The sequence below is a fragment of the Lycorma delicatula genome, chromosome 1 (assembly GCF_047948215.1).
Source record: "Lycorma delicatula isolate Av1 chromosome 1, ASM4794821v1, whole genome shotgun sequence".
Taxonomy (NCBI): domain Eukaryota; kingdom Metazoa; phylum Arthropoda; class Insecta; order Hemiptera; family Fulgoridae; genus Lycorma; species Lycorma delicatula.
Window position 1 is genome coordinate 78863911 of NC_134455.1, and position 27592 is coordinate 78891502.

Genomic DNA, 27592 nt, shown 5'->3' on the forward strand with positions numbered 1-27592 from the left:
TAATTGTGAATGTAGTTGATTGATTCGTTCATTATTTTTGTTGTCATGTAATCCAATTATATGTGTAAACATGTATTTTGATTTTAACTCAAGTAATTTGTTCCAAATACTAAATTACGACAAAATGATGAAATATTTCGCCTACTTCCTGTTTGGAAATGTACAGTAATACTGATACTAACCATAATGTTAAAATGTTAAATGTTAACGTTAAATGCTAAAATTAACTAAAGCATACGAAAAAGTAGATTCTGAAATAATTAATTCATAATTAGGAGTAATTTTAGATTCATGTTAAATCTCCACCTTTTCAAGGTTCTATGTATGTAGGAAGTTTATAAGGTCACAATACTCCGGCAACGAGTATGTTTTTTAACCTAAATGTTGCTTATTTGAAGATAATTTGCAGAATAAAAACTAGGGTATTTTTCATGAGAAATATTTTGTTTAAACTAGTAACGGACTTATAACAATTAACACGATTATAATTAATATTTTCTGGCTTATACCATCTTCTTCAAAATATTGTATGCATATTCAACGAGTTGACGACCTCTTGCAGTATTTTTTCCTGATGTTAACGAAGAAGATAATAATACATAAAATAATGACGAATAAAGAAAAATAAATTTATAATAAAAAAAAAGTAGACTTACCGAAGGGCACATTTTGCACTGATATTTTCTTCCAGAACCATTTTGTGTTACAACATGGTGTTGATCTTTAGTAGCAGTTAACGGGTGAGGTACGACCAGCATAGCGGCTTGGCCGTGAGGTGGTGAGGCAGAACTCGAACTAGAGCTGTGTGATCTTCCACCTCCGTATACAGCACCTATACCACCAGATCCTGAGCCCACACCTTCCATTCTGCCATCCTCTACACCACCTGAAAAATTAAATCCATTTCAACTTACTATAACAATATTTGTTTTATAATAATTAAAAAAAATTACTTATCTGTAAATCCGAAAGTTCTCACAATGTACAAATTAAAAAAAGAAATTAATTGTACAAACGCAATATTATTTGATTTATTTTTCATCATTTCTACTTTTTTTTTTTACTCTGAATTCTTTTCCATCGATCGATATTTTCTGATATTATATAATTTATATTGTTTTAAAAGGTTTTTATTTTATAATAGGAATGGTAAAACGGTTCAATACGAAGAAAAAGCAGAAGAGGAATGAATAAAACGAGGTAGAAAATATGAAGATAATATGGAAGGAGACGTAGAAAGAGACGAAAGTGAGAAGAGGCCTGCGCTTTACCCCGTAATGCCCTTTTTCGGCGCCACGGGACAATTTAAGGTTTACGGAACGGAAAGGCAGGCTAAAGAAGAAAAATGATCGGTTCGCAACCATGGACCCACATCCGACACGACCGAATCCAGCTGAGATGCAGTAGTGAAGGCACCCCGGCAGAAGACAGTTTCCTAACTTTATCTCATCAAACACTTATCATCCTTTCCTAATTCTTACAATTATGTCCCAGCCAGCACATACGACTCCCTCTGGAAAGGGGAGCGCATTGCATCCTCCAAACACTAGGGCTCTCGAAAGGCGTATTGCTGCTAGGTCAGAAACGCTGGCGCCGAAAGAACTTCAGAGGACGGACTGAAGTGGAATCACGCCGGGAGAACAAAGTTCAAATGGGTCTAGTCTCCCATGGTTAGCCCCGGTCAACAAATTCTCCCCGGTCTAAAGGATCGGAACTCAGCTAATAACTCCGTCCTTAACCAAAACAAAATATTTATAACCCCACTAAATAAATAATAACGCGCCCGATAAATGAAAGACACAGCAGCAAGTGACATTTGTCCAGATTCTGCGATTAGTAGGGAGATACAAATTCTCCCACTATCCTTACGTTCAGTTCCGTTCGAGGAAGGCTCAGTATTAAAAATAGTTTTGGGAATGGAGGTATTCCGAAACATATCAACAACGAATAATAGAATGACAATGCTAGGAAGGGCAGAAAATAACAATCAAATCAATTATAATAAATCTACCGGAAATAGGAAATATAGTGAAAATTTAAAAAAAAAGGAAATTAATAAAATTATGAGAAATAAAAAAAAATATAAAGAAGAAAAATGTGGGAAAGAGGATTAGTATTAAGAAAAATAACGGGAAGAGAGTAACAAATTAAATAACAATAAAAAGGGTAAAAAAAAAATAAAAAAGAAGAAGAGGAGTTTAAAAAAGAAGGAGGCGAAGGAAAACTGAACAGAAAGAGGGAAAATATTAGAAAAAAGGAAAAAAGCGAGGAAGAGAATGTAAAGCAAACATGAAAAAGATACGAAAGAGAAGAAGGATATAAAATTAAAAGAAATAGATCAAAGAAGTCGATGAAAAAATAATTAAGAGAGGAGAACATAAAAAAGGATAAGAATGAAAGAAAAGTGAAAAAGTGGCTACCAGGAATAAGGTAGAAACGAAACAAAAATAACATGGAGACGACAAAATGGTAAAGATGTGATTAGAGAAAAGAAGTAAAAAAAGAATGAAAATGAAAAAGAGGATGACGAAGAAGAAATATAGAAAAATAAACAATAAAGAAGAGCGGTGTAATTTTATAATTAAAGATGCTTAAAAAAAATAAGTCTTAAATAAATACTAAAAACCTGGAAAAACTTATTAAGAAATGAATTTACTACTTTCATCACAGTTATCGCACAGATATAAGTCTTCATTCGTTAAAATTAAATATTATTTAACTGAAAATCACTACGGGATGTTACAATAAAATGTACTTTCAAAAATTACACATATAGAGTACAAAAAAAAACATGTAATACAATAAAATAATTAATTTATTTTTACTTGAAAATAATTGTAATTACAATTTACTGTGATTATATAAAAGTATGTCTTATAATTTAAAAAAGATAAAGATGTAATAAGCTTAAACAAGAGTGCACGTTCATTGAAATACAGAAGAAAGTCATTAATCATTAATGTATGTGATTTATAAATAGCCATAAAATATAGGGAATAATGGTAGTTATAATATTTATAGAGTTATAAATCTTAACGTGCAAAAACGGGATAAACCAGACCGGGCTATTCTACATAAACGCTGACGTTTCTAGTTGATTACAACTAATGAAAACTTACACGCTTATTCATTGTTATTATGTACGATCAGTTCAGTACGTTATAGTACAGAAATAAATTACGTTTAAGAAATTTTTCACTAAGATTAACTAGCATTTAACTACTGCTGTCAGCTATGAATAACTGAAGTTCTATAGACCTCACTGGCTGTCAGCTTCCAAAAAGGAAGCTACACATATTATTACTCTACCAAGTACAAATAAATTGAGATTAGTTGAGTTTTATTACATGCTTATTACAATTAGTGCAAATAGTAGAAAGGTTTTGCAATTTTTTACGCACAGTTAAATTATTTTATAAAAAAATGAATGTTATCAGACGATAATTAATCAATTATTTTATTATCAGTTCAAGTTCATTTGAAAAAACCTTTGTAATATGAAGATTTCAGAATGCAAGAATTTTTTGTTTTATTTTAAATATTTCTGTTAAAAAATGATATGAATTTAAAATGTATAAATAAATTATATTTAAAAGAATTATTATTATTTTTATTGTTATTATTGAATTACTGTAAATAAATCAATATATTTAAATTAAAAAAATTTAACAAAAAAAAAAAAAGGAGATTAAGTCTGATTTGAACCAATGTGCCTTCCCCTTGATCTAAATATTTCATTAATTACAATTTTATTTGGCTATAACTATGGAACCAATGAAAGTAAGTAGCACTTACAATATATAGTTGAAAAACTCTCAATGAGGGCTTATTACTGTAGGTAAGAAAAACGAATCCAACTTTTTTTTGAATTTTGGGCTCTTTTGAACAATTTTGGTTCAGTCGATTGCAATCAAAAAGAGAGGTGCACACATAGATGTTACAACAGTCCTAAATCCAAAATTTCAACATTCTCCTACGGATAATCGTTTTTGAGTTATGCGAGATACATATGTACGTACGAACAGACGTCACACCTAAATTAGTCAAAATGGATTCAGGGATGGTCAAAATGGATATTTCCGTTGAAATCTGAAAACCGAAATTTTTCGCGATCAAAATACTTTCTATACTTCGTACAAAAAAGTAAAAAAAAAAGTTACGATTCTGCAAATAATTAAAAAGCATTTAAATTTTTTAACGTAAAGGTACATTATCTTCTACAGGAAGAAATCCATCAATCATTACCGATCAGTTTTACTCATAGGAAAATATAGAAAAAAAAGAACGATAAAAACTGTTGAGAGAATTGTTATTTTCAAAACGCTACAGAATAAATAGTAATGATTTCGTTTATCTAATTTTTAAGAAGGTTTTTCAGAAAAATTTTAATTCTTAACTTTCTTAGCAGCATGACTTAAAAGCTTGGCCGGCTATAATGATACTGTTTGCTATAAAACCACTGAATAACATACAAATTTATTTTTCATTCCCTTTTAATTTTTTTCTAATAATTAATTTGACATTGAAAAAATTAATTTATAGATGTTTAATACAAAATACTGGACAAATTAAGAAAAACCAACATATTAAAAATTGGTACACAACTAAAGAGAAAATTAAAAAATTTAGTCCTTTTAAAATATACAGAGGGAAAATTAATCTGTTGTTTTATACTATCGATCACAGTCTATGTAACAGACTACCTATAACATGTAACATTCTTTTCAGAGTGGATTATTCTGTAATTATAATTTTCATTAAACGAAGTAGGCCTCTGATGAAAAGAGTACTCCAAATAAGACTAAATTTTATCTACATTTCGGTACTTGGAACTCTGATTTACAAAATTATATTCGGCTCAGTGAAGTAGGTAAGTGAAAATCAATTCACTCCTCATTTCCTTAGTAAACCTTGCATGGGAACATATTATTCTTGAAAATGTCTTTACGATATTCGGATGTAACTCAGCCTCGTTTGGTTTAGCTATCTCACTTAATAAATACTACTGTGATTTGTGATAACTGAAAATGAATGCAATTTAAGAAAAAAACTAGCGGGAAATTCAGTATTTTAGTTTTAAAAATTTTCCTAACTCTTCTAAATCTTATTAATAAATTATATATATATATATATATATATATATATATATATATATATATATATATATATATATATAAAGAGTGTATCACGACGTTCTCCCGGGACTTTCATAACCTATTCTACTCGTGAAAATAATAGAAAAAGAGTTTATAAACATATGCTTTAAAATGCTTCATTGGCGAGTTACGGCTAGTGAATGTTTTCGCTCGAATTTAAGCTATCCCGGTGAAATGAAATCCTATTATAATTTTTAGAACGTTAATTAAGGAACAAAATTAGAGATTTCTTATGATTTTTGTCCTGAAAAATTGAATAGAATAGGTCCCAGAACCGTATCTGCAGTAGCTTTTGCGAATTTTTAGTAAACACCAATAAATTGGGATGAAAATCCCTGTTCTTTGTGTTTTACTTACAATAATTTTGTTGAATGGTTAACATAAAACTTGTGAAAAATTTAATTCTAAACAAAATGGTTAAAGACAAGTTGAATACAAGAAACTTAAGTTAGACAAATTCGAACTACGTTTAGAAACATTACACTAGACCAAAGGCCACTACACCTACGAGTTTAAATAGATGTTCAAAAATAAGACCGCCATTTTCAACACATTTCTTAACATGATTCTGTACTATTTTTGTTGCTCTTTTCAGTCCTTTAAGGCTGTCCTTAAGTTGCTCGTCTGCAGCCATAATACGGACAGTTAATTTCTCACAAGAATGTTTTTTTTGTTTTGTGAACAATATTTTTCATCCATCTCCAGACGAAAAAATCTAAAGGGGTTAGATCAGATGATCGTGGTGCCTAGGAATGTGCATCGATTCATTTCTCAGGGAAATGATGATTCAAGTGAGTGAAAACGGCAACGGCATAAGGAGTAGAGTAGGTTATGAAAGTCCTGGGAAAACTTCATGATACATTGTGTATACATATATATAAAATTACTCATTTCTATTCTAAAATTATATTTGTTTCAAAGATGTAATTTGTGAAGATGTAAGATGTAATCTTTGGCCTCAGAAAGCTGTAGAAAATGTTTTATTAATGTTTTTGAAATTATTCTTTAAAAGTTATTACATAAGAATATATAAAAAACGATCACATTTTTTGTGTAAAAAGATTTCTTAGATTTTATATATATATATAAAATTTAAATTTAAATTTATATATATATATACACAAAACATGCCCTTAAAGAAAGAGAGAAAATAAAAAAGGAGCGGTAGAATTAATGTGTATATGAGTTTCGAGTCACATTAGAGTGAGTGCACAACTGCATTGGCTTTTTTTTTATGAAAATGAACAATTAATTAGTAACAATTAGAAAATAATGACGTCACACAAATAACACATATAGCCTACAGATGTCACATTGAGATCACCAGTTTTTTCTCACGATTATATCCACTTCCCGCTCATTTTATATTAACCTAACAATAAAAATAAATTTTAACAACAACAAACAATAAAAAATTACCGGTGGATTTTTATTTATTCATTTTCTTACTTGCATAAAACCGGTAAAGTGCTTGCACGCTTCTAAACATTATACTATAATATTCAAAATAAGAAACTGGGATAATAAAAGAGTATTTAAATGTATAATTTAATTAAATTTGATAGAAGTGTTTGTCAGAAGAAAGGGTAATAAAATTTAAAAAACTAAAACATCATTGAGCTTTTTTTTTAATTTGTATTTTATAGATTACTGAAATCCTTTTCAGTTCAATGATCTAACAAAATTATAAATAAAAACAACGTAAACAAATCCTTTTTTAACAATACCATCATTATTTTTTGATAATAATTGATTTTCTTTTTTTTATATAATTAATTGGCATTATTATAAGGTTTTTCTTTTGTATAGAGTAGTTTCAAATAAAATAATATTCATGGAAAGTGATGTTTGTGGTAATGTAAATAGCACTTAATAAAAACAACTTTCAATGTATTGGCACTTATAAGACATCTCATTAATTTCCCCTCAAACATTACCATTAGCGTGTTATTTTATAATTACAATAATCAATATATTTTGTTATTTTATGAGATTGATTTTAATTTTTAATTTATTTATCCTATAACTAATAATCCATAAACAGCCAAATAAAAAAAGGTTTTATGTAATGATTACTTCAATAAATTAGTTACAAATAATACAAAATGCATAAATTTAAATGTACTAAACCTTTACTTTAGTAAATTAAATGTACTAAAAGTAATATAATAAGTATAAGTCTGTTACATAAAAAAAAACAAATTATAAGAATAATTTTTTTTTTTTGAATTCTACTTATTGTCTTCAATTTGTATGGATCCAGATTAAGGTTTTACCTTAGTGAACGTTTTACCGGAGAAATTCATCAATAAAGTTGATTGATATTATTATCCGGACGGCGTTTTATTAAAAAAGTTAAATATATATAAAGAATAAATTTCAAGAAGGCTGAAAAAAATTATCTTAACGATAAAGATAAATTCCTTCAAAGGGACACTCATGAACTATTCCCTATACATTTTCGGTTTTAATGTTCAGTTAAAATACTTCAAAAATTTTCAACTGTACCTCCTATGTTATGAAAGAAATAAAGGGTGTAAAAAAAGGAGAATATCGGGATTTTAAAGGTATTTAATATCTCTTAACTTTACTTATGTTATGGAATTATAAAAAATTAAAGATAACTTTCAGTTTTTCCTCACAGGTGTTCGATATGAGCATATTTCGTACCGCGGCACACATCAAACCGACAGATGAATTTGTTCTGTACTTTAACCGGCATGTCTGGAGTTATGGAAGCGACAGCTGTTTTCCATTTCCAAGGTAATGGAGGGTCCATGCCAACTAATCAAGAGGTCGAGGAAAACTTCATTCGACCAATTCCGTACAGAGTTATACAGGTGAGAAATCCCACCATCTTGTTGCCAAATAAAATTCTCTGGTCCATCTTGAAGTTAAGGAGACAGCTGTGTACTCTACATATACAAAAAGCCAACTCCTGTTACATTCGCTTCAACGAAAAAGGACGGTTCGTAAGTTTGCCGTCGGGATATTGCACGGAGAATATTTAATTTTGGGGAGTTCCATTGGTATTGCAAGAATCCATGGGGATTTTCTAAACCAAAAATACAGACATCATGTGTCTTAACTTTACTACTAAGATGAAATATTGACTCGTAAAATACAATACGATTAAGAAAGACGTCGTATTCATGCTGCAACTTTCTACCGGGATGTGGGCACGCATAGCTTAGTCGGCAGACTTCAAAGCCCGTAACAGCTTAAAACGGTACGGAAGTATACGTAAACAATTCGGTAATACATTCTGCACTATCACCAACAGTATTTTTAGTTCGTGGCCGACTATCTTAACAGATTTTTTAGGAACGAGAGAAAGCCTCGGACGTACCGTTTTTTTCCCTTTACATAGACAACCGGTCTTTTATGATACCATCGACGATTGTAATTGCCACTTGCAGAATTACAATTAAACTTTCTATGGAGCGCACATTGAACTGTAACTACAGATTTACATTTAATAAACTGCAAAACACAGAAGACTTTCTATTCAGGAGTTACCATCTTTGCTGGTTACTATGTCAATCGAAAAGGTAGGAAATCAATCTATGCACGCAAATAGGTTGTGCATGCAAATAAAATTGTTCTTTGATTCTAGCCTTAAATCAATATTGTACATCTAAGGAGTATTATAACAAATTAAATCACCGATATTCTTTCTGTTTTTACATCCGATATTAGACAATAATCTGAAAGTTCCAACAATAAAATAAGAATTTCCCTAAAAAATAATATCTCCAAAATTAAAAAAAAAAACCAATACTATAATCATCCTTTTAACAATAATGAAGACGTTTGAAAATTAAAAAGTAAAAACATAATAAGTTAACATATAAATTTATTTAAAAATAAACTTATCAATATGATTATAATTATCAATAACCCCAGTTAAGGAATTAAGTATCTCTGTGAGGAACTCTAGTATTATAGAATTATTTTTCTTTACAAGCTATAATATTACTATAACCTGTTTAGTAGTACTCAGTACAATTACCAGAGGTAAAACGATGTGTAGTTTAAGATGAATGATAAATAATAAGAATAATTACTACACATAAAAATCGCAACGAAGTAGTAATGGATATGTCGTAATAATAGCAACCTAACAATTACTATTTTTTTAGATTTTCATTGATTTAGATCATTTTACATACATAAATTACCCGTACTTTAATGACAAAGATCAAACAGGAGGTGAGATGAAAATGTTAGTATTTTCTTCTCAAAAAATTATAAATCTACAATAATTAATCTAAAATCTTTCATCAAATCAATAAATTAATTCCAAAAAATCGTATATTTTGAACTTTCATAAAGTGATTAGAACTTTAGTAGTTAAGGAGATTAACTGGTAAAACAATTAGAATGTTCCGTTGATAAATTTGAACTGAATTTGATTATCTCTTATATATTAGTATTTATTTTAAGTTCTTGATAAATTATTTGTTCTTAAAACAATATACTATAAAATATATAAAACATTTTCATGAGTGTTTCTGATTGGAAGCGCTCAAATACCTTGATAATAAAGTTAGCAGATGTAACCGATATTTAGATTCTATACCTCTGTACTATTTTAAAAATAGACTTATATATTATCTTGAGAATGACAGTTAAGATTTATGTCAACGAAACCGATACATTTTTTGAAAATTTAAGTATAAATGTTTCCTGTTAGATAATACGATTTTTCCATATTAGGAAATGCGTTAAGATGCAGTTCTAGATATCAAACTTCACTTGGTTGTGACAAAGCGTGAAGTTTTACTGGAGAACAATTATTCTCTGTGAAGAAAATATGATACGTGTCGATTTAAACTTGTCCTTCATTTTAAAATACTTCAGTATTTTCGAAGATTTTTATCAGTAGCAGTAAGGACTTTGTCATCTGCAAATATTAGTACCTAAGTAGGTGTTTAAAATAAGTCTTTGCTAATAAGCTGAGGATACTTTCGTTATGACACATCGAATTATTTATATGAAGCTCTCTTAGTGAGAATTTTTTATTTGTTAAACAATCAAATATTCATCATATTTGACGATGGTTAAAGTGATTAAAAAAGTGCTCTTTCGTAAATAGATAACTTAGTTTTCCTAAAAGAATTTTTAATAGAGTTTTTTAGGTACTTGAACTTCTTTATTAGGATATTTTTATTCTTAACGTTAACTGCAACATTCTATTCATAATACATTTGCATTAAAACAATTTATTATAATTTATTTACTCATTATTATTAAGTTATTATTATTTAAATTATAATTTAATTCAATTATGTTGGTTATATGATAATGCAGTATATATTTAAAAAGAAAATAAGTGGAAACAACGCAGGTTTATATATTTATTCTTTATTATAGATAATATTTATTAAAGGTCTTGTTATATAACTAGTAAATACGATTATTTTTATATGTAAGTTAGACTCCACATAAATTGACTTATATCATTTATAATCAACGAAGCCTAATTACAATTATATAAAAAATTTTGATTGAAAACTAGAAAATCAAAAAACTTGTTTATTATCGTATACGATGAATATTTTTACTATTTTACACACGATGATTAAACTTCATAAAAAAATTAATTGACTGTGTAATAGTTATTGAGAAATAAATAAATAATAATAAATGTATAATTACACATAATTGTTATGATTCACGCTATTTAACGTATTTTATACATGCGTACTTACGGTATACAGTATATTATGAAAAAAAATCGATATAATTATTTTGCATTGGAACTACAAGGTAACAATCTTATTTCCTTCATTACAATTTAAGATCGCTTTATTATTCTTACATGAATACAAATCTTTTTTTTTTATTATTTACAATTATTTTATATATATATATATATATATATATATATATATATATATATAAATAAAACCAAAATAGTAAATAACCCACCGGGGTGGTGATTGACGACGACGAGATTACCACTTGGTAATCTCGTCGTCGTCAATCAGCTGATTTTTAAGTCGAGATTTCTTAAGTTCAAATCCTAATAAAGATAGTTGCTTTTATTCAGATTTGAGTACTAGAACGTGGATACCGGTGTTCTATGGGTTGGGTTTCATTTAACCACGCATCTCAGGAAGAATGGTCGACCTGAGTTTGTTTAAGACTACACATTTACCAATACAGTTACCGCTTGTAACTAACTAATTGTGTACGTGACAATATATATATATATATAATGTATATACTAGTAGTTATAAATTAAAAATTTATTTAAAGTTTTTTGAAGTTTGTTTCTGGTGTTTCAAATGTTATTTCCATATTAATAAAAAAACAATAAAACAGAAGCTATTACAGCAAAACCTATCGGGTAACATTACTTTCCCGGTGAATAGTTATTGTAAATGTAAAAGTATGGTGATCATTTCAAAATTGGATATCGCGTTTTTTTTACAAATTTTTTAGCTTTAGGTTCCTACTATTTCATTTGGAAATATTTATATATGTGCTTATATATAATATGTATCACACTGCTTTTGGATATATCTGGATCGACCAAACCGATTTTGTTGTAATTTTGCTCGAATAAGATACATTGATCGTACTGTTTTTTTTTTTTTTAAATTCAGTAAGGCGATGGAGATATATCGCGAAAAAAAACAATTTCGGTTTTTATCAGATGCATTTACAGAAAAAATTTATTAAAGAATATTTTTTATATAAAATACATATATAAGTAATCAGAAATTAAAAATAAATCATATCTCACCTCTTAAAACTAAAACAAATAAACTGAATAAATATTCTGAATTTTTAAATTTTGGAAATTGTTTTATTAGTTTCTTACATTACAACGGTTTATAAAATAATTTAGTGAATATTAGCGTCATTTTAATAGCCTTCTTAATACAGAAAAATTGTTGAACAACATATAGTAACTTTTTAAGGCTATTTTATTTTACGATTTCGTTGAACTTTTTTACAACTTTGTTTTACTCCTTTTATTTCATTTATTATTCTTTCTTTTTACAAATTTTTATAATTTTTTATGATTTTAAAATACTAATTTTTGACCGGCGTAGCCGGAAAAGTCATGTAAGTACTTTGCCAGTTTCTTTCTAAATATTTTTTTAAAATCTACCCTTCTCTTTTGTAAAAAATAATATATTTTCATTTATAATAGGATTCTATTAATTTTTTTTAGGTTAATATTTAATTATTTTTTGTTATAAATCACCATCTTAAATCACTGCTATAAAATATATTAGAAATTTACTGAACAATCGATACTAATTGTATATATATAAAAAAAAAACATACCACTTACTTCATACCGCTTACGGCATCGCAATATATGGGGGCACAAAAAAAATCCTGTTCTGTTAACTTGTAACCAAACATGATTGTCAAGTTATCAAATATAATTTAAATTCAGTATAATTTAAAAATTGCAAATTTATCTAAAATAACTTTTATAATAATGTTTAGGGCTCGCTATCATTGCTCAATAAAAATACATTTTCAACAAATTACAAGTAATATTTTTTTCTTGAAATTAAGTTAAATTTTTTTTCAAAGAAACGAATATTTTTACCTTATATCCTTATTGTTCGACTGATTTAGTAAATAAGGATTCAGAGTAGGACATTAACTAAATTAGGAGACACGTTTTAAATCTGTTAAAAATTAAAAACCACGACTGCCAATAAGAAAATAAAATCTAGGATGCCCGCCCAGTACAGATAATTACGACAATGTAGAAGTACGGAGCTCTGAAATGTCGGAACATTGCCATTAGATCCTTGATGGCTTTATGTCAAATGACTTGGTTAAAATATTTAACTTTGTTAAAATGCCTACATACGTCTCGTTGCCTATATCTTGGAAATTACATTATTCATTTCCGTATTGAATTTACGCCATTATTTGTATATAGTATAATACTTTCTTTCAAATATTTTAAATGTATTTAAACATATATATATTTATGTAGCTAATGTCAATCTCAGTGAATAAGGATTCCAACGCGGAGTCATACATCTAAAACGGTTCAGCCGTTGAGCTGCTACGGTGGAACAAACATACATGCACCCAAAATACATTACACTCCTTTTTGGGCAGTCGTGTAGAAAGACGAAGAAGATGAGGCGGACGTAGAGGAAGTCATGGAAGAAAAAAAGAAAAATAGAAACAGAAGAATAAATATAAAGAAAGAACAAGAGAGAGTAAAGAAAAAAAGAAAAAATTACAAACGTTATTGAGCATTTTACATATAGAATAATTTTAAAAGTTCTTTTTTTATGAAAATAACATTTAGAAACCTATGAGAAGATTATGGTGGTTCAGTTAGTAGTAGTCGGGTAAAGTCGGTCTACAACTGCTATTATTTCATTCATTAATGTTAATAAAAAAAAACAGATGAATAAAAATAGTTTGAAAAATGTTCTTAAAAAATAAATAAATAAAGTTAAATTTTTTCGTAAAAAGGAGTTAACAAAATATATAAAAATTTAATTAATTAAGTAATCCGCAAAACTTCGCATTTATCTGATATTGTTTTTTGTACGTTTACGAGTTTAATGCTTAATGTGAATTTTTTCAAACACTAGCCTTTGTAAAAAGTTTAAATAAAAATCGATATGTGAAAAGAAATATATGAATCGATAAATTAAGCTAATTAACATACATTTATTTATGGTGTAACTATAAAAAATAGAGTCCATATATAGTGAATAAAAAGTGTTTGTGTGTGTGTGTGTGTGTGTGTGTGTGTGTGTGTGTGTGTGTGTATAAAACAGGTTAATATATGTTATAAACCATGTTATTTATTTATGTTATATCATTCACATTAACATAGAAACATGTCAACATTTATGGGGTATTAAAAAAATCCATAAATTAAAAGTACGCAGTAGTTCTTAATATTAAAGAAAAACACAAAATTTCTTGTCTCAATAATTCAACAATTAATTATAAGGATAATAATAAATTTCATTGCATTAAAGGAATATGATCAGTTTATTTCTTTATTTTTTTTACAAGAAACAACATATGTTAAAAGAAAATATTAAATAGTGATTACAAAAGATATAACATTATATTTGTTTATTTATTATCTGATGTAAATAAATTAATGTATTATTGCAAAATTCTCATTAGCTGTAACATTTATAATTAATTATATTCAAATTAATAATTTATAATTGAAACAGCGTTCCTTTTCTTACATTTGTAAGAGAAATATAGATCAATCTAATGAATTACTCTTTCTACCTATGTAAATTAGTAATACAGTACACCTACTTCCGAACGTCACACCCATATACAGCGAAAGGTATATGACACTATAGTTGTTGGAGTGTAGGAGGTGGAGTAAATATCAGATATAGGTGCAGACCTACAAACATTCATTGTAAAAATCAGTATGTAAAGAAGTGAGGGTGGGTAAATTCTCTAACATCATTTTGATATTCAAAGTAATTTCCCACAAAACTTCAAGAAAATTAGTTGGTAAAGTTTAGGTATTGAAAATAAATAAAATATATTCCTGTTTTTAGATAAGACTTAGCTCATGCTTAGACGTCGACGCTTTTCTGTGTTCCTTATCGTATAATTATCAGCAACTACTTTTATCTAGTTTACAGTTTTTGCAAACGGTGTCTCTTCAATCGGGTAACTTTTGTCTGTTAGCTAATTTATATTAAAAAAAGAATATAAAATAAAAATAAAAATTAAACCAACTCTGAAAAACGCAGTTATAAGTGATGATGTAGCATCTGACAAAACACAAAAACAAAAGAATTAATCCTTAGATTGACTTTATTCTTTCACGTGTAATCTTTCATCGCGTAAAAAAAGTAAATAATAATTTTAAGTTTTATTTAATAGACTAATTTTATTTTAAAACGGATTGAAAAAATATGATGAGTAAAAAAAAAAAAAAAAAAAAAAAAAGTTAAAATAATCTCTAATAACAATGTTGTTGAGCTCAGTTAGTATTTTCATAAAGCTTTAAAGTACATTTAACCCCGATGACAAAATAACTAATAACTTAATTATCATTATATATATATTTATTAATTCAGAAAAGTACTCAATATATTTTATTAAGGGGAAAAAATCTGTTGTACTATTTGTAATCATAGTTCAGATAACATTATTATTAACTTTTATATATTTTTCAATCATTTGGTATGATTAAAAAAACAATAATGTAACCGTAACAGTATTAATTTTATCCAACATTTAAGATACGGCAAAAATGCAACTATATAAGATATGCAAAACAATAATATAAAACTATATCTGAGTTATAAAGTAGAATATTCAGGCTACTAATATAAAAAATGCATTCCGAATTTGTAAACATATTTTAGAACGCGGAAACCAAATAACTTAAAGAAATACGAAACTCTTGGAAAGGGATAATTTTTAAACTGATATTCTTTATTTAGATAATAAAATATCTAAGGGGTTAAAAATAAGCAAAAGTAACCGACTTAAAAAATGCCTTTCTCATTCAGAGCATTAAAAAATCAAACAAAGACGCATCCTAATAATTATTTCCGGACTTAATAAAAAAGGAAATAACAAAAACTTAGCCCATTATGGCAAATTAATAAAATCGAAATTTCTGTAAAAAATTACAAAAGTTACCCATATTTAAAAAAAGTGGTGTAGAATTACTTATTAATATTATTAGTTTTTAACGTAAAAATATTTTTATATTTAAATTTTTTTATATTTACTATAAAATCAACTATTTTTTTAATAGTTGTTATAATTCAATTTTTTTTATATTTACTTATCATTAACAGAAAAACAAAGGTTTTGTAAAGAATGAAACATTAGCAATATGAAATAGGTGGAAGACAAAAAAACACCTAATTATTTTTAAACTTTTACCTGGTAGAATTTTCAATTAAAAGAAATAAATATATTTATGAAAAGCAAGATTAATTTTATTATCATTAATTAAATTTATAATTTTATATAAATAATAAACATAACACATCACACATTTTTTACCTGTTTTAACAATATCGATAAGTAATTATGTTTGCATTAATGATTTGTACATATCGATGTTCATCACTTGTTTGTCTGTTTGTTCAAAACAAAAAAACTGCAAATTTGATCGTAATGAATAATTTAAAAATCTTTTTAAAAATTGAGGGTGTTTTTATAGATAAAGATATACATTATTAATCTATAAATAAATTACCCATCTATCCCTACAATTGGACGAGCAGAAATCTTAAACAGAGAGCTTGTATTTCACAGCATTATTTTTCATGTAGTAAAATTTTGGGTAGCTGACTAATTCACTTCTACATGAAATAGTTATATAATTCCCTGAGTAAAATCTATAAAAATATTAGAAATTAAAAATTATAAAAAAACGAGATTCCTTAAATAAAAACAAATACATGAAATAAGTCCCAAAATATAGAAATGAAAAAAATTATTAAGTAGGAAGAATAATATCTTCAAACTTACTAAGTAAATAATGAAAATTATTTGTAGTGAATTTTGTTAGAATTATATACAATATAACAATAATAAATTACGAAACTAATTCTTGTCAACACAATGTAGACATTTTTAAATGAAATATAACAAAGAAAACTTTCAATTAGGAAATTCAGAAATAAAATTTAATTCTATAGTAGTATAGGTGTAATTTTGTTATATTATATTATTTGTAACTGTTGTCATTATATATAACATATATACTTTTAAAAAGTTTTTTGGTGTTTTTTCCTGATTTGAAAAAAAAAAACAAGTATTTAATACTGAACAATGCACAGAATTCGCACCGATATTTATACAATAAATAAAAAAAGGGAATTACATTTTTTTTTAAATCTGACTATTCTATAGTGAATTAAAACATAGAAATCTGAATGTTATGCTTTAGTATTTCTCTAGAGTAAAACTCAACTTATTTTATAAAATCACCGAGCAATAGATATAACCTACCCTTGACCACATATTACGAGAAGGTAAAAAGTATTTCTATAAATCTAATAGGCTAATCTACCCTACAAATTTACCTTTTTTATAAATTAAAAATTTAATTAACGTAAAAAATGTATTTTTAATAAAATAAAAAATGTATTATTTATACATATTAGAAATAGTATTATTTTTAATTTTAATTGAATTAAATTTTAATAGGTTAGTTTTTTAGTAACCGATAAAAAAATATGTAAACATCAACACATGTCAGTGTTGATGTTTACAATTAAGCAAGCAGACGAATAATTTCGGAGCTTTAAGTTTGTTATTGAGAAATAATTCAAATTTGTAAATTTCATAATAAAGTTGTAATTATTTAGTTATTCGATTTTTTGAGTCTGATTTATAATCACATTTTTTTAATTTCTCATGCATTTTTTACTTGTTTTAACAATATCGATAAGCATTTATGTTTGCATGAATGATTGTACATATTGATGTTCACTTAAAACAAAAAAAAACTGCAAATTTGATCGTAATGAATAATTTAATTTAAAAATCTTTTATAAAAAAATTGAGGATGTTTTTGTACATAAAGATGAACTTTATTAATCCATAAATAAATTACCTATCTATCCCTACAATTGGACTAGCATAAATCTTAAACAGAGAGCTTTTGGCCATTAGGTCATTCTCGATTTCTGTTTTTGTTTGTTGATATATACAGAGTTACTCATGAATTGCAAAACCTGTTTTAATGAAATTTACTAAAAGAGCTTACTAAACAAACTTATATAACTAAAATAGCTATGTCTTCACTTGAAATATTTATTTATTAATCATGGGCTCCCGGCCTCTTGATAAGAAAAGGGTTTTAGCATTAATTTGTTCACAGCGACTTTGCAACAAAAAAAGACAAATTAAACCGCTCCACTTTTAACCATTTAAACATTATTTAAATCTTCAGTTTACGATTTTTTATTTACACGATTTTTTAACAAAATTATTTCATTGGATGGAAAATCTGAAACAAAATTTCTTTGAAGATTTTTTTTTCAATTCGATCTGCGAACGAAGTGTGTGGAATTTTCATATTTCCTTAGGCAAATATTTTTTTGTGTGATTTACTAGCCGAGGATGAATTTTAATGAACAATTGTTAATAGAAACACCTTGTTTAAAATTTCAAATTCTGCACCTTTTCCGATCTTGAGAACACACAAAATACATATAACAAAATTTACACTCCAAAAAATTAGGTATAATTTATTGCACCGATAAAAATACAGGAAGTAAAGCTTTTCTTATTTATATTTTCTTGGCAAGTTTAGTGTTCTGATAAGTTGATTTAATTAAGAATTTATTTTTATAATTTTATTATTATTTTTTCATTTTGAAATTTTAAATTAAGGTGGATAAGCTCTTGTTTTATATAATTTATTATTTTTCTTTTGTTATTAAATCACCCTTTTAGGGCAATTTTATTTTAGAGATGTTGTTTTTGCAACATTTGATTCTTTTTTTGAGTTAACTTTCATTTATAGACTTCCTTTAATTTATTATTTATTAATTTATCTTTCTTTTATTTACTCGTGTTGGATGTATTAAAGAATTTCAGAAACGAATTAATACAAATAGAATTGAAACAATTTCTTTCGGAAATATCTCTTGAAATTTTATTAAGAATAGTACTCATAATTCAAACTACACAAATGGAGATTTTTTTTCCAGCTTGACATTTAAAAAGAGATTTTTATACCATATGTATAATTGTTAATTTATGAATTAACAATACTTCATAAGTTTAAGATATAATTTTTATTAATTTAATTCTTTTACCAGAAAATATTATAAAATTTTAATATTTTAAAATTTTTGTGAAAGTTTTAAACGAGGAATAAAATACAAAATAAAGGTAATAGCACAAAAAAGTAATTATCAAATACAAAAATTCGTATTTTATTTACACATTTTTTATTTATTTATGGATATTTATTCATGCTTAAAATGTTATTTTATGGATAAATTATACTGTATGTAAAATAAAACTATCATTAAATATCCCATCATAGATTGACATTAAAATATATAATTTATAATATATAAAAAACAATTCATATACATATTTGAATATTTTAGAATCTATAAAAAAATACTGGTTATCTATAAACATGTAAAAATGTACAGACGCTATATATATGGTGTTATTATTTTGAAAATAACATTTTTATTAGAAAGTAAATGTATAAAATAAAAAAAAAATATTAAAAATAGTATTTAATGGTAACGATAATATTATTGAAAACTTATCCTACTCTTACAATGCTTCATATTTGGGTGAATATGTATAAATATAAGTAATTTTTTTTTAATTTCTTTTACGGGTGTTAAAATGTAACTAAAAGTAAAAGAGAAAAACATATTTTTATTCATACGATCTAATTTATACTGGTTGTTTGTTTTAAAACGCAAGCAAAATACTTTTTAGAATAGATAATACAATAATTGATGAAGAGGTTGGAAGCACTACTTAGTGTTGTTTGTTATTATCAGCTATATAATCTTCTATTTCTTTTTTGTAAACCGTTAGTTGTTTTTGGTTTTTAGTGTTTTTAATTAAGAAGAAATGGTTTTAAGCACGGAAGAAATGTTTTTTATTGTGGAAAATTATTTAACAACTAAATCTTTTATTTTGTGCCAAGAAGATTTTTAATTGCAGTTCCCGGATAAGAATGTATCAAATAAATATTCAATTCATCGTTTTCTAAAGAAATATAGTGGAACTGGTTCTGCTTGCAATCAGAGACAGCCGGAAACGTTCAGAACTTAATGACGAATCACTGGAAGCTGTAAGAGTAAGCTTTTGAATCTAACAAATCCTCACGAACTAAAAACCTAACAAATCAGTATGAAAACTTGCGCAACAAAAAGAAATTTCTCTGTATAGTGCCGTTAAAGTTACCCGGCTACTTCACTTCAAGCTATACGGAATTTATGTATCATAAAAATTACAAACAGTTGATTATACTGCTAGGTTCCACTACTGTCAATGATTTAATCCGTTGTTCGGGAGAGCATTAAAATGTTGGATAATGTATTTTTTACAGTTGAGGCTTAGTTTCATTTGAATGGTTATGATAATAGTCCGAATGATGACTACTAGAGCTCCAAAAATCCTCACGTCATCTACTGACGACCTATACACCCACATAAAATTGGTTTGTGGTGTACAATTTCCACACCTTTATTTAATTACTTCCTACTTTACACAGTTTACTCACCTGAGTGCAGTTTTTGATAGATAGCTGTATTTTCACTCTGTTATATACAAAATTCAGTAAATTTTAAAGAATATAAATATATTTTTCCATAAACAAAATTTAATAATAATATTTAAAACTAAAAAGATTAAAATCATTAAATATTTACTTTTTCTGTTTTTATGTAAAAATTTATCGAGTTATTATGCAAAAGCTAGATTATGAGTTAAAAGGAATGAGTTAAATTAAGATGTCTGCTAACTGAATAAAATTATTTTAAATAACTGACTAGAAATTATAATACAAAAATTATTCTTGCAAAGTAAGAATAAATATAAAGAAGTGATAATTTATAAGAAACAACTTTCAAGAATTATATGGACAAGTAAAAGTACTTTTAATGTATGTTATGTAAAAATTAAACATCTTTTACCAATCGATAATCGTTTTTATATATCGTAAGCTTTTATAAGTTGTAATTTTTTTAAATACATTAGAATTTTCCGTCATCAACCGCTGAAACTTTATACTTCATGTTACTTTAAAAAAAAACTGTTTGTTACTGTACATCAAATATGTTAATGACTAGTTTAAAGCGTAGTTGCAAGGTTGTTGTAAAGAAGTTTGATAAAAATTTATTTGTATGTTTGTTTTACACTGTACATAAATATTTCTCCTAATAATTTATTTTATTTTATTTTTTTTAGTCGTTTGGGTCAATTAATAATATTTTTTTAATAAGCTGAATTGTAATCTGCGTAAGTTAAACTAAAATAAATGTTAACTTTCTGATCAGCATTTTTTATCGTATGGTGTGTATATATTTTATTCTTCTACTAAAACACACATGTAATTCTTATTATCACCTTACCTTATATTTGTCATTGGAATATTTTTTCCTACATGTTTCGCCGCATCAATGTTTCAGCAATATTACGTAGTGGAAATTATCCAAATCACGTTTTGGTAGTATTGGACACAAAAAGAGGACACATAATAGCATGTCAAAATATTAATATTAAAGTATTTTTTTACAAAAAGCACGCAAAGTTGCCGTGTTACAATGCTCTGTAAGATCCCTGATGATGCTGATACATTGATGCGGCGAAACATGATAAATTCCTATGATAAATTTATGGTTTTTATCCTATGATAAATTTATGGTGAGACGATAATAAAAACTACACATACGTTTTTTAGTAAAAAATAAGAAATAAAATAGATATATCAATGTTATGCTTCAGATAATTACAGAATATTGATTTAAATGGATAAGCACCAAGTTATTTATTTTTTACTTTTTATCTCGATGGTGTCTTCAAATAAAATTTTAAATCATATCCTGTAAATCAAATAAATATTTTACGATTGTAATAATTTCAAGGAAAAATAATTGTGGTAAATTAATGAAATTTGAAGTCAAACAGATTAGTTTTTCATTACATTAAGAAAAAATTAACAAATTTCATAATTTATATTTACGAATATGCTTAAGTACTATTAGTATCTCAGCTAAAAAGGAAAAAAAATCATCCCATCAACAAAGAAATAATGATATTCACTAGTTCTAACCTTGTACCTCGTCACCTAACAAAATTATTTTTTTAGCTTAACACGGGGAAATACTTCGGGCAACGAAAAATGATCTTCATATGCTTTCGTTACCAGTTATAATAAATTATAATTTATAAACCAGTTCATCCATTTATAACGCGTTCATAATAACCCATCAATTTATTATAAATTATAAATAAAATTAGTAAACCCATCCATCTAAAGTCTCTTCCTAAAGTATTATCGTTCACTTCGGAGTTTTCGAACATATACCGAAGGTATAATTTTATTTGTAATCAAGTTTTAAAAAGTAAATTTTTAAAAATTATTTTAATTAATTTATGAATCACAAATAAAAAAAAAATTAAAGCCGAGTTGAAAAATCGTTTTAATAAAAATCAGCTTTATAAACAAAATATTCTTGATGTTCCAATTACAAAAGATTGTAAATTATAATTACAATATTGTAAATTCATTTGTTTCTAGTTTCTTGAAGAATAGTCACAGATTTTATTGTGTTGTTGCATGTAAAGGATAAGTTATCCTTTCATTTGTAACTATATTCGTATTGGATAATTTTATAAAATTGTGTTTTTTTTTAGTAATGTTTTACAAGCTTTAAAGAGCGAATGAAATTAATGAAATATTTGCTTAAAAGGGATCATCTATAGAGAAAAAGTTGTAAGAGCAGTAAACAATTTTCTGAAAAATTAATTTCTTATTTAATTTTACCAAAAATGTTATTACTCACCTATTTCTTGAGGTATTAAACGATATTAATGAAATAAACATGAATTTTTGCATCTTTTCTAATTTGAACTGTTATAATCGCTTCTATTTTTGTTTATTAGTTATATATTTTATTATAGTGATCTTTTCAAAGTTTTCTACAGTTTTCTTGATACTTTCTAAAGAATTCTTGGGATATTTTTTTAATTATCGTTGGAGTGTACATAATAATTATTGGCGAAATCTGCTTGATGTTTATAATTATGTACGAGCGTGAATAAAATATTTATTTATAAATTAGTTCAGTATATTTATTGTTATAAAGTGGTGATACCAGAAGGCACGTTAGACCATCAAAAAAGATCTAATTATGACCATAAATTTATAAATATAAGAAATATATAATATTAACAGAAAAAATGTACAGTAATTGTACGAAATTTGTTTGAATAATATATTTTGACATTAATTTTTAAATAAATTTAAAGTATTTTGATTGCTGCAGCTAGAAGTAGGTGTAACGATATTTTTCTATAAGATAAAAAAAAAAAATCAAGAAAAAATATTTTGAGATGTAACGCAGTATGTGATAATTGGGGGTAACCTTGATAAACAGTGCCAGCTTTGCCAGTGCAGTACTATTAATAGTGGATGTGGTCTCACCCGCGTACAATTCCCTTTCTCTCTCTATATATTCCCCCCTTCCAACACTCACACTTGTTCATTTTACATCATTTAGTAACAATTCTCATGAATAATTTTTTTACACCTAAGGAAATATGAGTAATTTTTTTTTATCCTATATTTAAATATTTCCATACCAGGCCTACATAATGATTTAAAACTGCGTAACTGTGACTCATAACTATTACAATATTTATTTATTATATTTATAAATAGAAAAACTGAGTAGTTAAACAAGAACCAGTTATTTAATTCTCAACTAAAAAAGTAACACTAAGACATTCAAAGTTAGTAACAAATACATTTTTGTTCGGTAAAACAATTATTATCATTTTTTTAGTTTAGTTCTAAATATATTAAATTAGATAAAAATTAAGAAAATTCTTATTTTAAAATATGAAGACTTATAAATCGGTAAGAAATTTATTCATTAAATGAATATAAAAAAAATAACTTAAATGATTTAATTAAACCGAAATAAACATAATTCTATTTTATTATTACAGACGGGAATTATTAGCATTTGTATTCAAATTTATTATACTAAAACCAAAAATTAATAAATAAATAATACATATATATTAAACTCATCATCTATAGAATTTTCTGTGGATATCCATGAATTTATCTGTACGTAGCTAAGTAGGATTAGCCTCTCATCCATTTGAGAAAATCTAAACAAAAAACTCTTTAAACTTAAAGAATATTTATAAAATTTAAAATTATTTATTACTACCAGACCCGGCAGTGGTTCGCTATTGCTATATTTGACTAAGTATATAGATTAAATGAACACAATTGAAAATTTGATAAACATTAACATAATGAACAGTACGGAACTACACAAAATATAACTTTTCCCCTTTTACCCTTTCATTTCCCCCTTTCCTTTTTCCAAATTTTACTTTTCCCCTTTCCATTTTCTTTTTTCCATTTTCGTTTTTACAATAATTCATTTCCCTTTCCCCTGTTTCCCATGTTTCCCCATTCTTCCCTTTTTCTCTCCTCCCCACCACTCTTTCCCTTATTTCCTTTTCCTCCTCCTTCCTTTCCCCCTTTCTTTTTTCTCCTTTCCCCTTTCCATTTCCTTTTCCCGCATTCCTTTTTCCCCTTTTTTCTTTTTTCACTTTTTCCTTTCTTCCCTTTTTACCTTCTTACCTTTTACCTTTTTTGATTTTTCCCTTTACCGATTTTTCCCTATTTCCCTTTTCCAAATTTCCCATTTCTCTCTTTTTCCCCGCGTATAAATCGGTCCAGTAGTTTTTTAGTTTATAGTAGACACACATTTCGTAAACATTGAAATGGAATCATAAAATATTTAATATAGCGTGTACTGCTCTTACGACCTGTTTTAAAAAAATAAATAAAATAGCGCTGTTTTTAAAAAAAAACATGTTTTTACCTGTCACAGGTGTGTCATCTAAGGTATACAAATAGTAGGTATATAAAAACACGCGCGTATTCGAATGCAACGGTGAGTCAAAATTTCAATCGGTGAAGAACTTTCGAAGATTTAAGATTTTGAACAAACGAACATTTACATTTTTATTTACATAGATTTTATGATTGTACTGTATAACTTTGTTTTATTAATAAGAAGAACTGAGATGTTCCTACTTTAAAACAACAGATAAATTATAAATTTTAATTAAGTGTAAGTTTTAAAAATTATACACATATATATTATGAAAAACGTTCAGAATATTTATGAAAACTATAATTTATTAAAATTAGTTTGGGCTGTCCTGCATTTTTGATGGACATTATCTATACAACATTTCTAGAGATCTTGTTATCTCAATTTCAGATCAAAATATTAAATTTTAGTGTTGCTGACCAATAGCAAATTCAATAGGACCGTGGTGTCCTACTGGTACATAAAGGTAATCAGAATGTTGATTTATATTTTAATTACATATTTATTATGTGGTGTTTGTGTTTTCATATGCAATTTTTCCTAGATTTTAACTTTCCTGAACAAAATTTAACAATTCAATGTCGACATTTAAATGTTTACGACTGACTTACAGAAGAAATTCTAAGCATATTACTTATATTTTCAGAAAAGAACGCTGAATGATATTTCAGAACTATAAACTGATTAAAATATCAAAACAAATAATGAATAAAAATATCAAAAATACTAGTTTTTTGATGCTAACAAACTAATTGAAACGACTAGGAAGTTTTTGCTTAGGACGGGGTTGGTCTTTCCAAGAACGCGTCTTCCTAAATCAGCTGATTTGTTGGACGAGAGTTCCAGCGTTCAAGTCCTAGTAAAGTCAGTTTTTTATACGGATTTGAATAGTAGATCGTGGATACCGGTGTTCTTTGGTAGTTGGGTTTCAATCAACCACACATCTTAGAAATGGTTGACTCTAAACTGTACAAGACTACACTTCATTCACACTCATACATATCCTCATTCATCTTCTGAAGTAATACCTGCCGGTGATTCCCGGAGGATAAACAGGAAAAAAGGTAGTTCATGTAAAAATATACAATACTATACAAAAATCATTTCAGTAATTTTCTAATTTAAAATCTGTCTAATAATAATATCGTAAATCTGTATATGAAACACACAATTCCTGCGTTAACTTCTAATACAGAGTGATTCAAAAAGTATTGCACAAATTTAAAAGCATATAAAAATTTACTTTGATAACTTACATATACTGTTGATGTCTCATTTCATAGAAAAACACATCAAGTTTTGACTCACGTAGTTCATTAGTACGGAATTCGGCCCCCAGTGTTACTAAAAATGGGTACATTACTGGTTCGAACGTGCTCGTAGTGTTTCGGTTTTATGATCTGCAATCGTAAAACTTAGTACGTAGTCCGACGAAACCAAATCGACGGGCATCACTTGAGACTGGCATTTCAGAAACGACTTTTTGGCAAGTATTACGTAAACGAATGCAATTTAAGTTATTCAAACTAACCGCGGTTTAAAAAATTACAAATGACGACAAAATTGCTCGGCTGCAGTTATTTGTGGCAATAATGAATCGAATTGCAGACAACGATACATTTTCAGACAATGTAATTTTTAGTAATGAGTTACGTTTCACATCAGTAGCAAGGTGAACAACCGTAACTGCCGAATATAGGGTAAGCGAAAACCCTCATGAAACTTTACAGCACATTTGTGGTAGCCCGCAGGTCAATGTTTTTCGTGTCCTAAGCAAACAAAGACGCTACGGCCCGTTCTCCTTCCAGGAAGCAACCTTAAATTTTATCGTTTAACTGGACATACTACAAACTTTTCTAATTCCTCAGTTATATGATGATGACCAAGATGGACGCTATTCCTATCTGCAAGGCGAGAGATCACCTCACTACCACCTAGAAGTACGAAATTTTCTTGCTACTCTGTTCCCAGGTGTGGATCGTGAAGGTCAGTTGCATGGCCACCTCGCTCCCCAAATTTGACCCGCAGATAAATTATAAACTTATTGAGATAAATTTATCTGAATAAATTTTTATGCGCTTTTAAATCTGTGAAGTTCTTTTTGAATCATCCCAAAGGATATCATATAAAAATATACAGCTCGCTATCTCTATTCAGATAAAAAATTGTAGTAAATTGCTAATTTTTTTCTACAACCAAGATATAACAATAGAAATTATGTATAAATGTAAGCTGTTAATACAGCTAATTGTTTAGTATTACTATTTCCCTAGTAAGCAGAAGAAATAAGAATAATGCATTTCTTTTCAAAAAAAGAGATGTATTAATTTTTCTCTTCACATTATCTGTGAGTGTTTACGTGATTTAAAAATTTATTCATCAACCTCTTAGTAAAGCTTTTCTGTAATGTTTTAAAAACTAGAGGGTGACTTTAATGACATTTAATGAATTATTTTATCATTATCATTATTATTATTATTGTTGTTGTTTTTGTTGTTTTCCAAGTATTTATTACCGGGTAATATGTTAGAATTTACTCGATAAATTTGAAAGAGAAAAATGAAACACAAAGGTTAAATTTACTCATAAGTTTAATGCATTTGGTAATTCAAACTTTTTATGAAAGTTGTTGAATAAAATTTTGAACAGTTTTTTAGAACGTTTTTTAAATATCTTGGATGCAAGACCAGTGGGGTAAGCTGCATACTATACAGCCATATAAAAATATTAAATATATTATTTGATAAATTAATAATTTAATATTATATTTATTACTGTAAAATAAACAATTAATTAATTTAAAAAATATATATATAAGTAAAGAAATATATTATGCAAGTTTTCTAC

The 27592-nt window shown here is 26.8% G+C and overlaps 1 protein-coding gene across 1 annotated transcript in view; it reads right to left on the reverse strand.

Annotated features, from left to right (window-relative positions):
- Window positions 1–813: 813 nt before the first annotated feature.
- The window catches only part of LOC142319482 (uncharacterized), a 439670-nt gene continuing 412891 nt past the window's right edge, over window positions 814–27592 (reverse strand). The window contains exon 6 of the mRNA XM_075356813.1: window positions 814–886. The gene's annotated coding sequence lies outside the window, so the exon portion shown is untranslated. The remainder of the gene's footprint in view (window positions 887–27592) is intronic.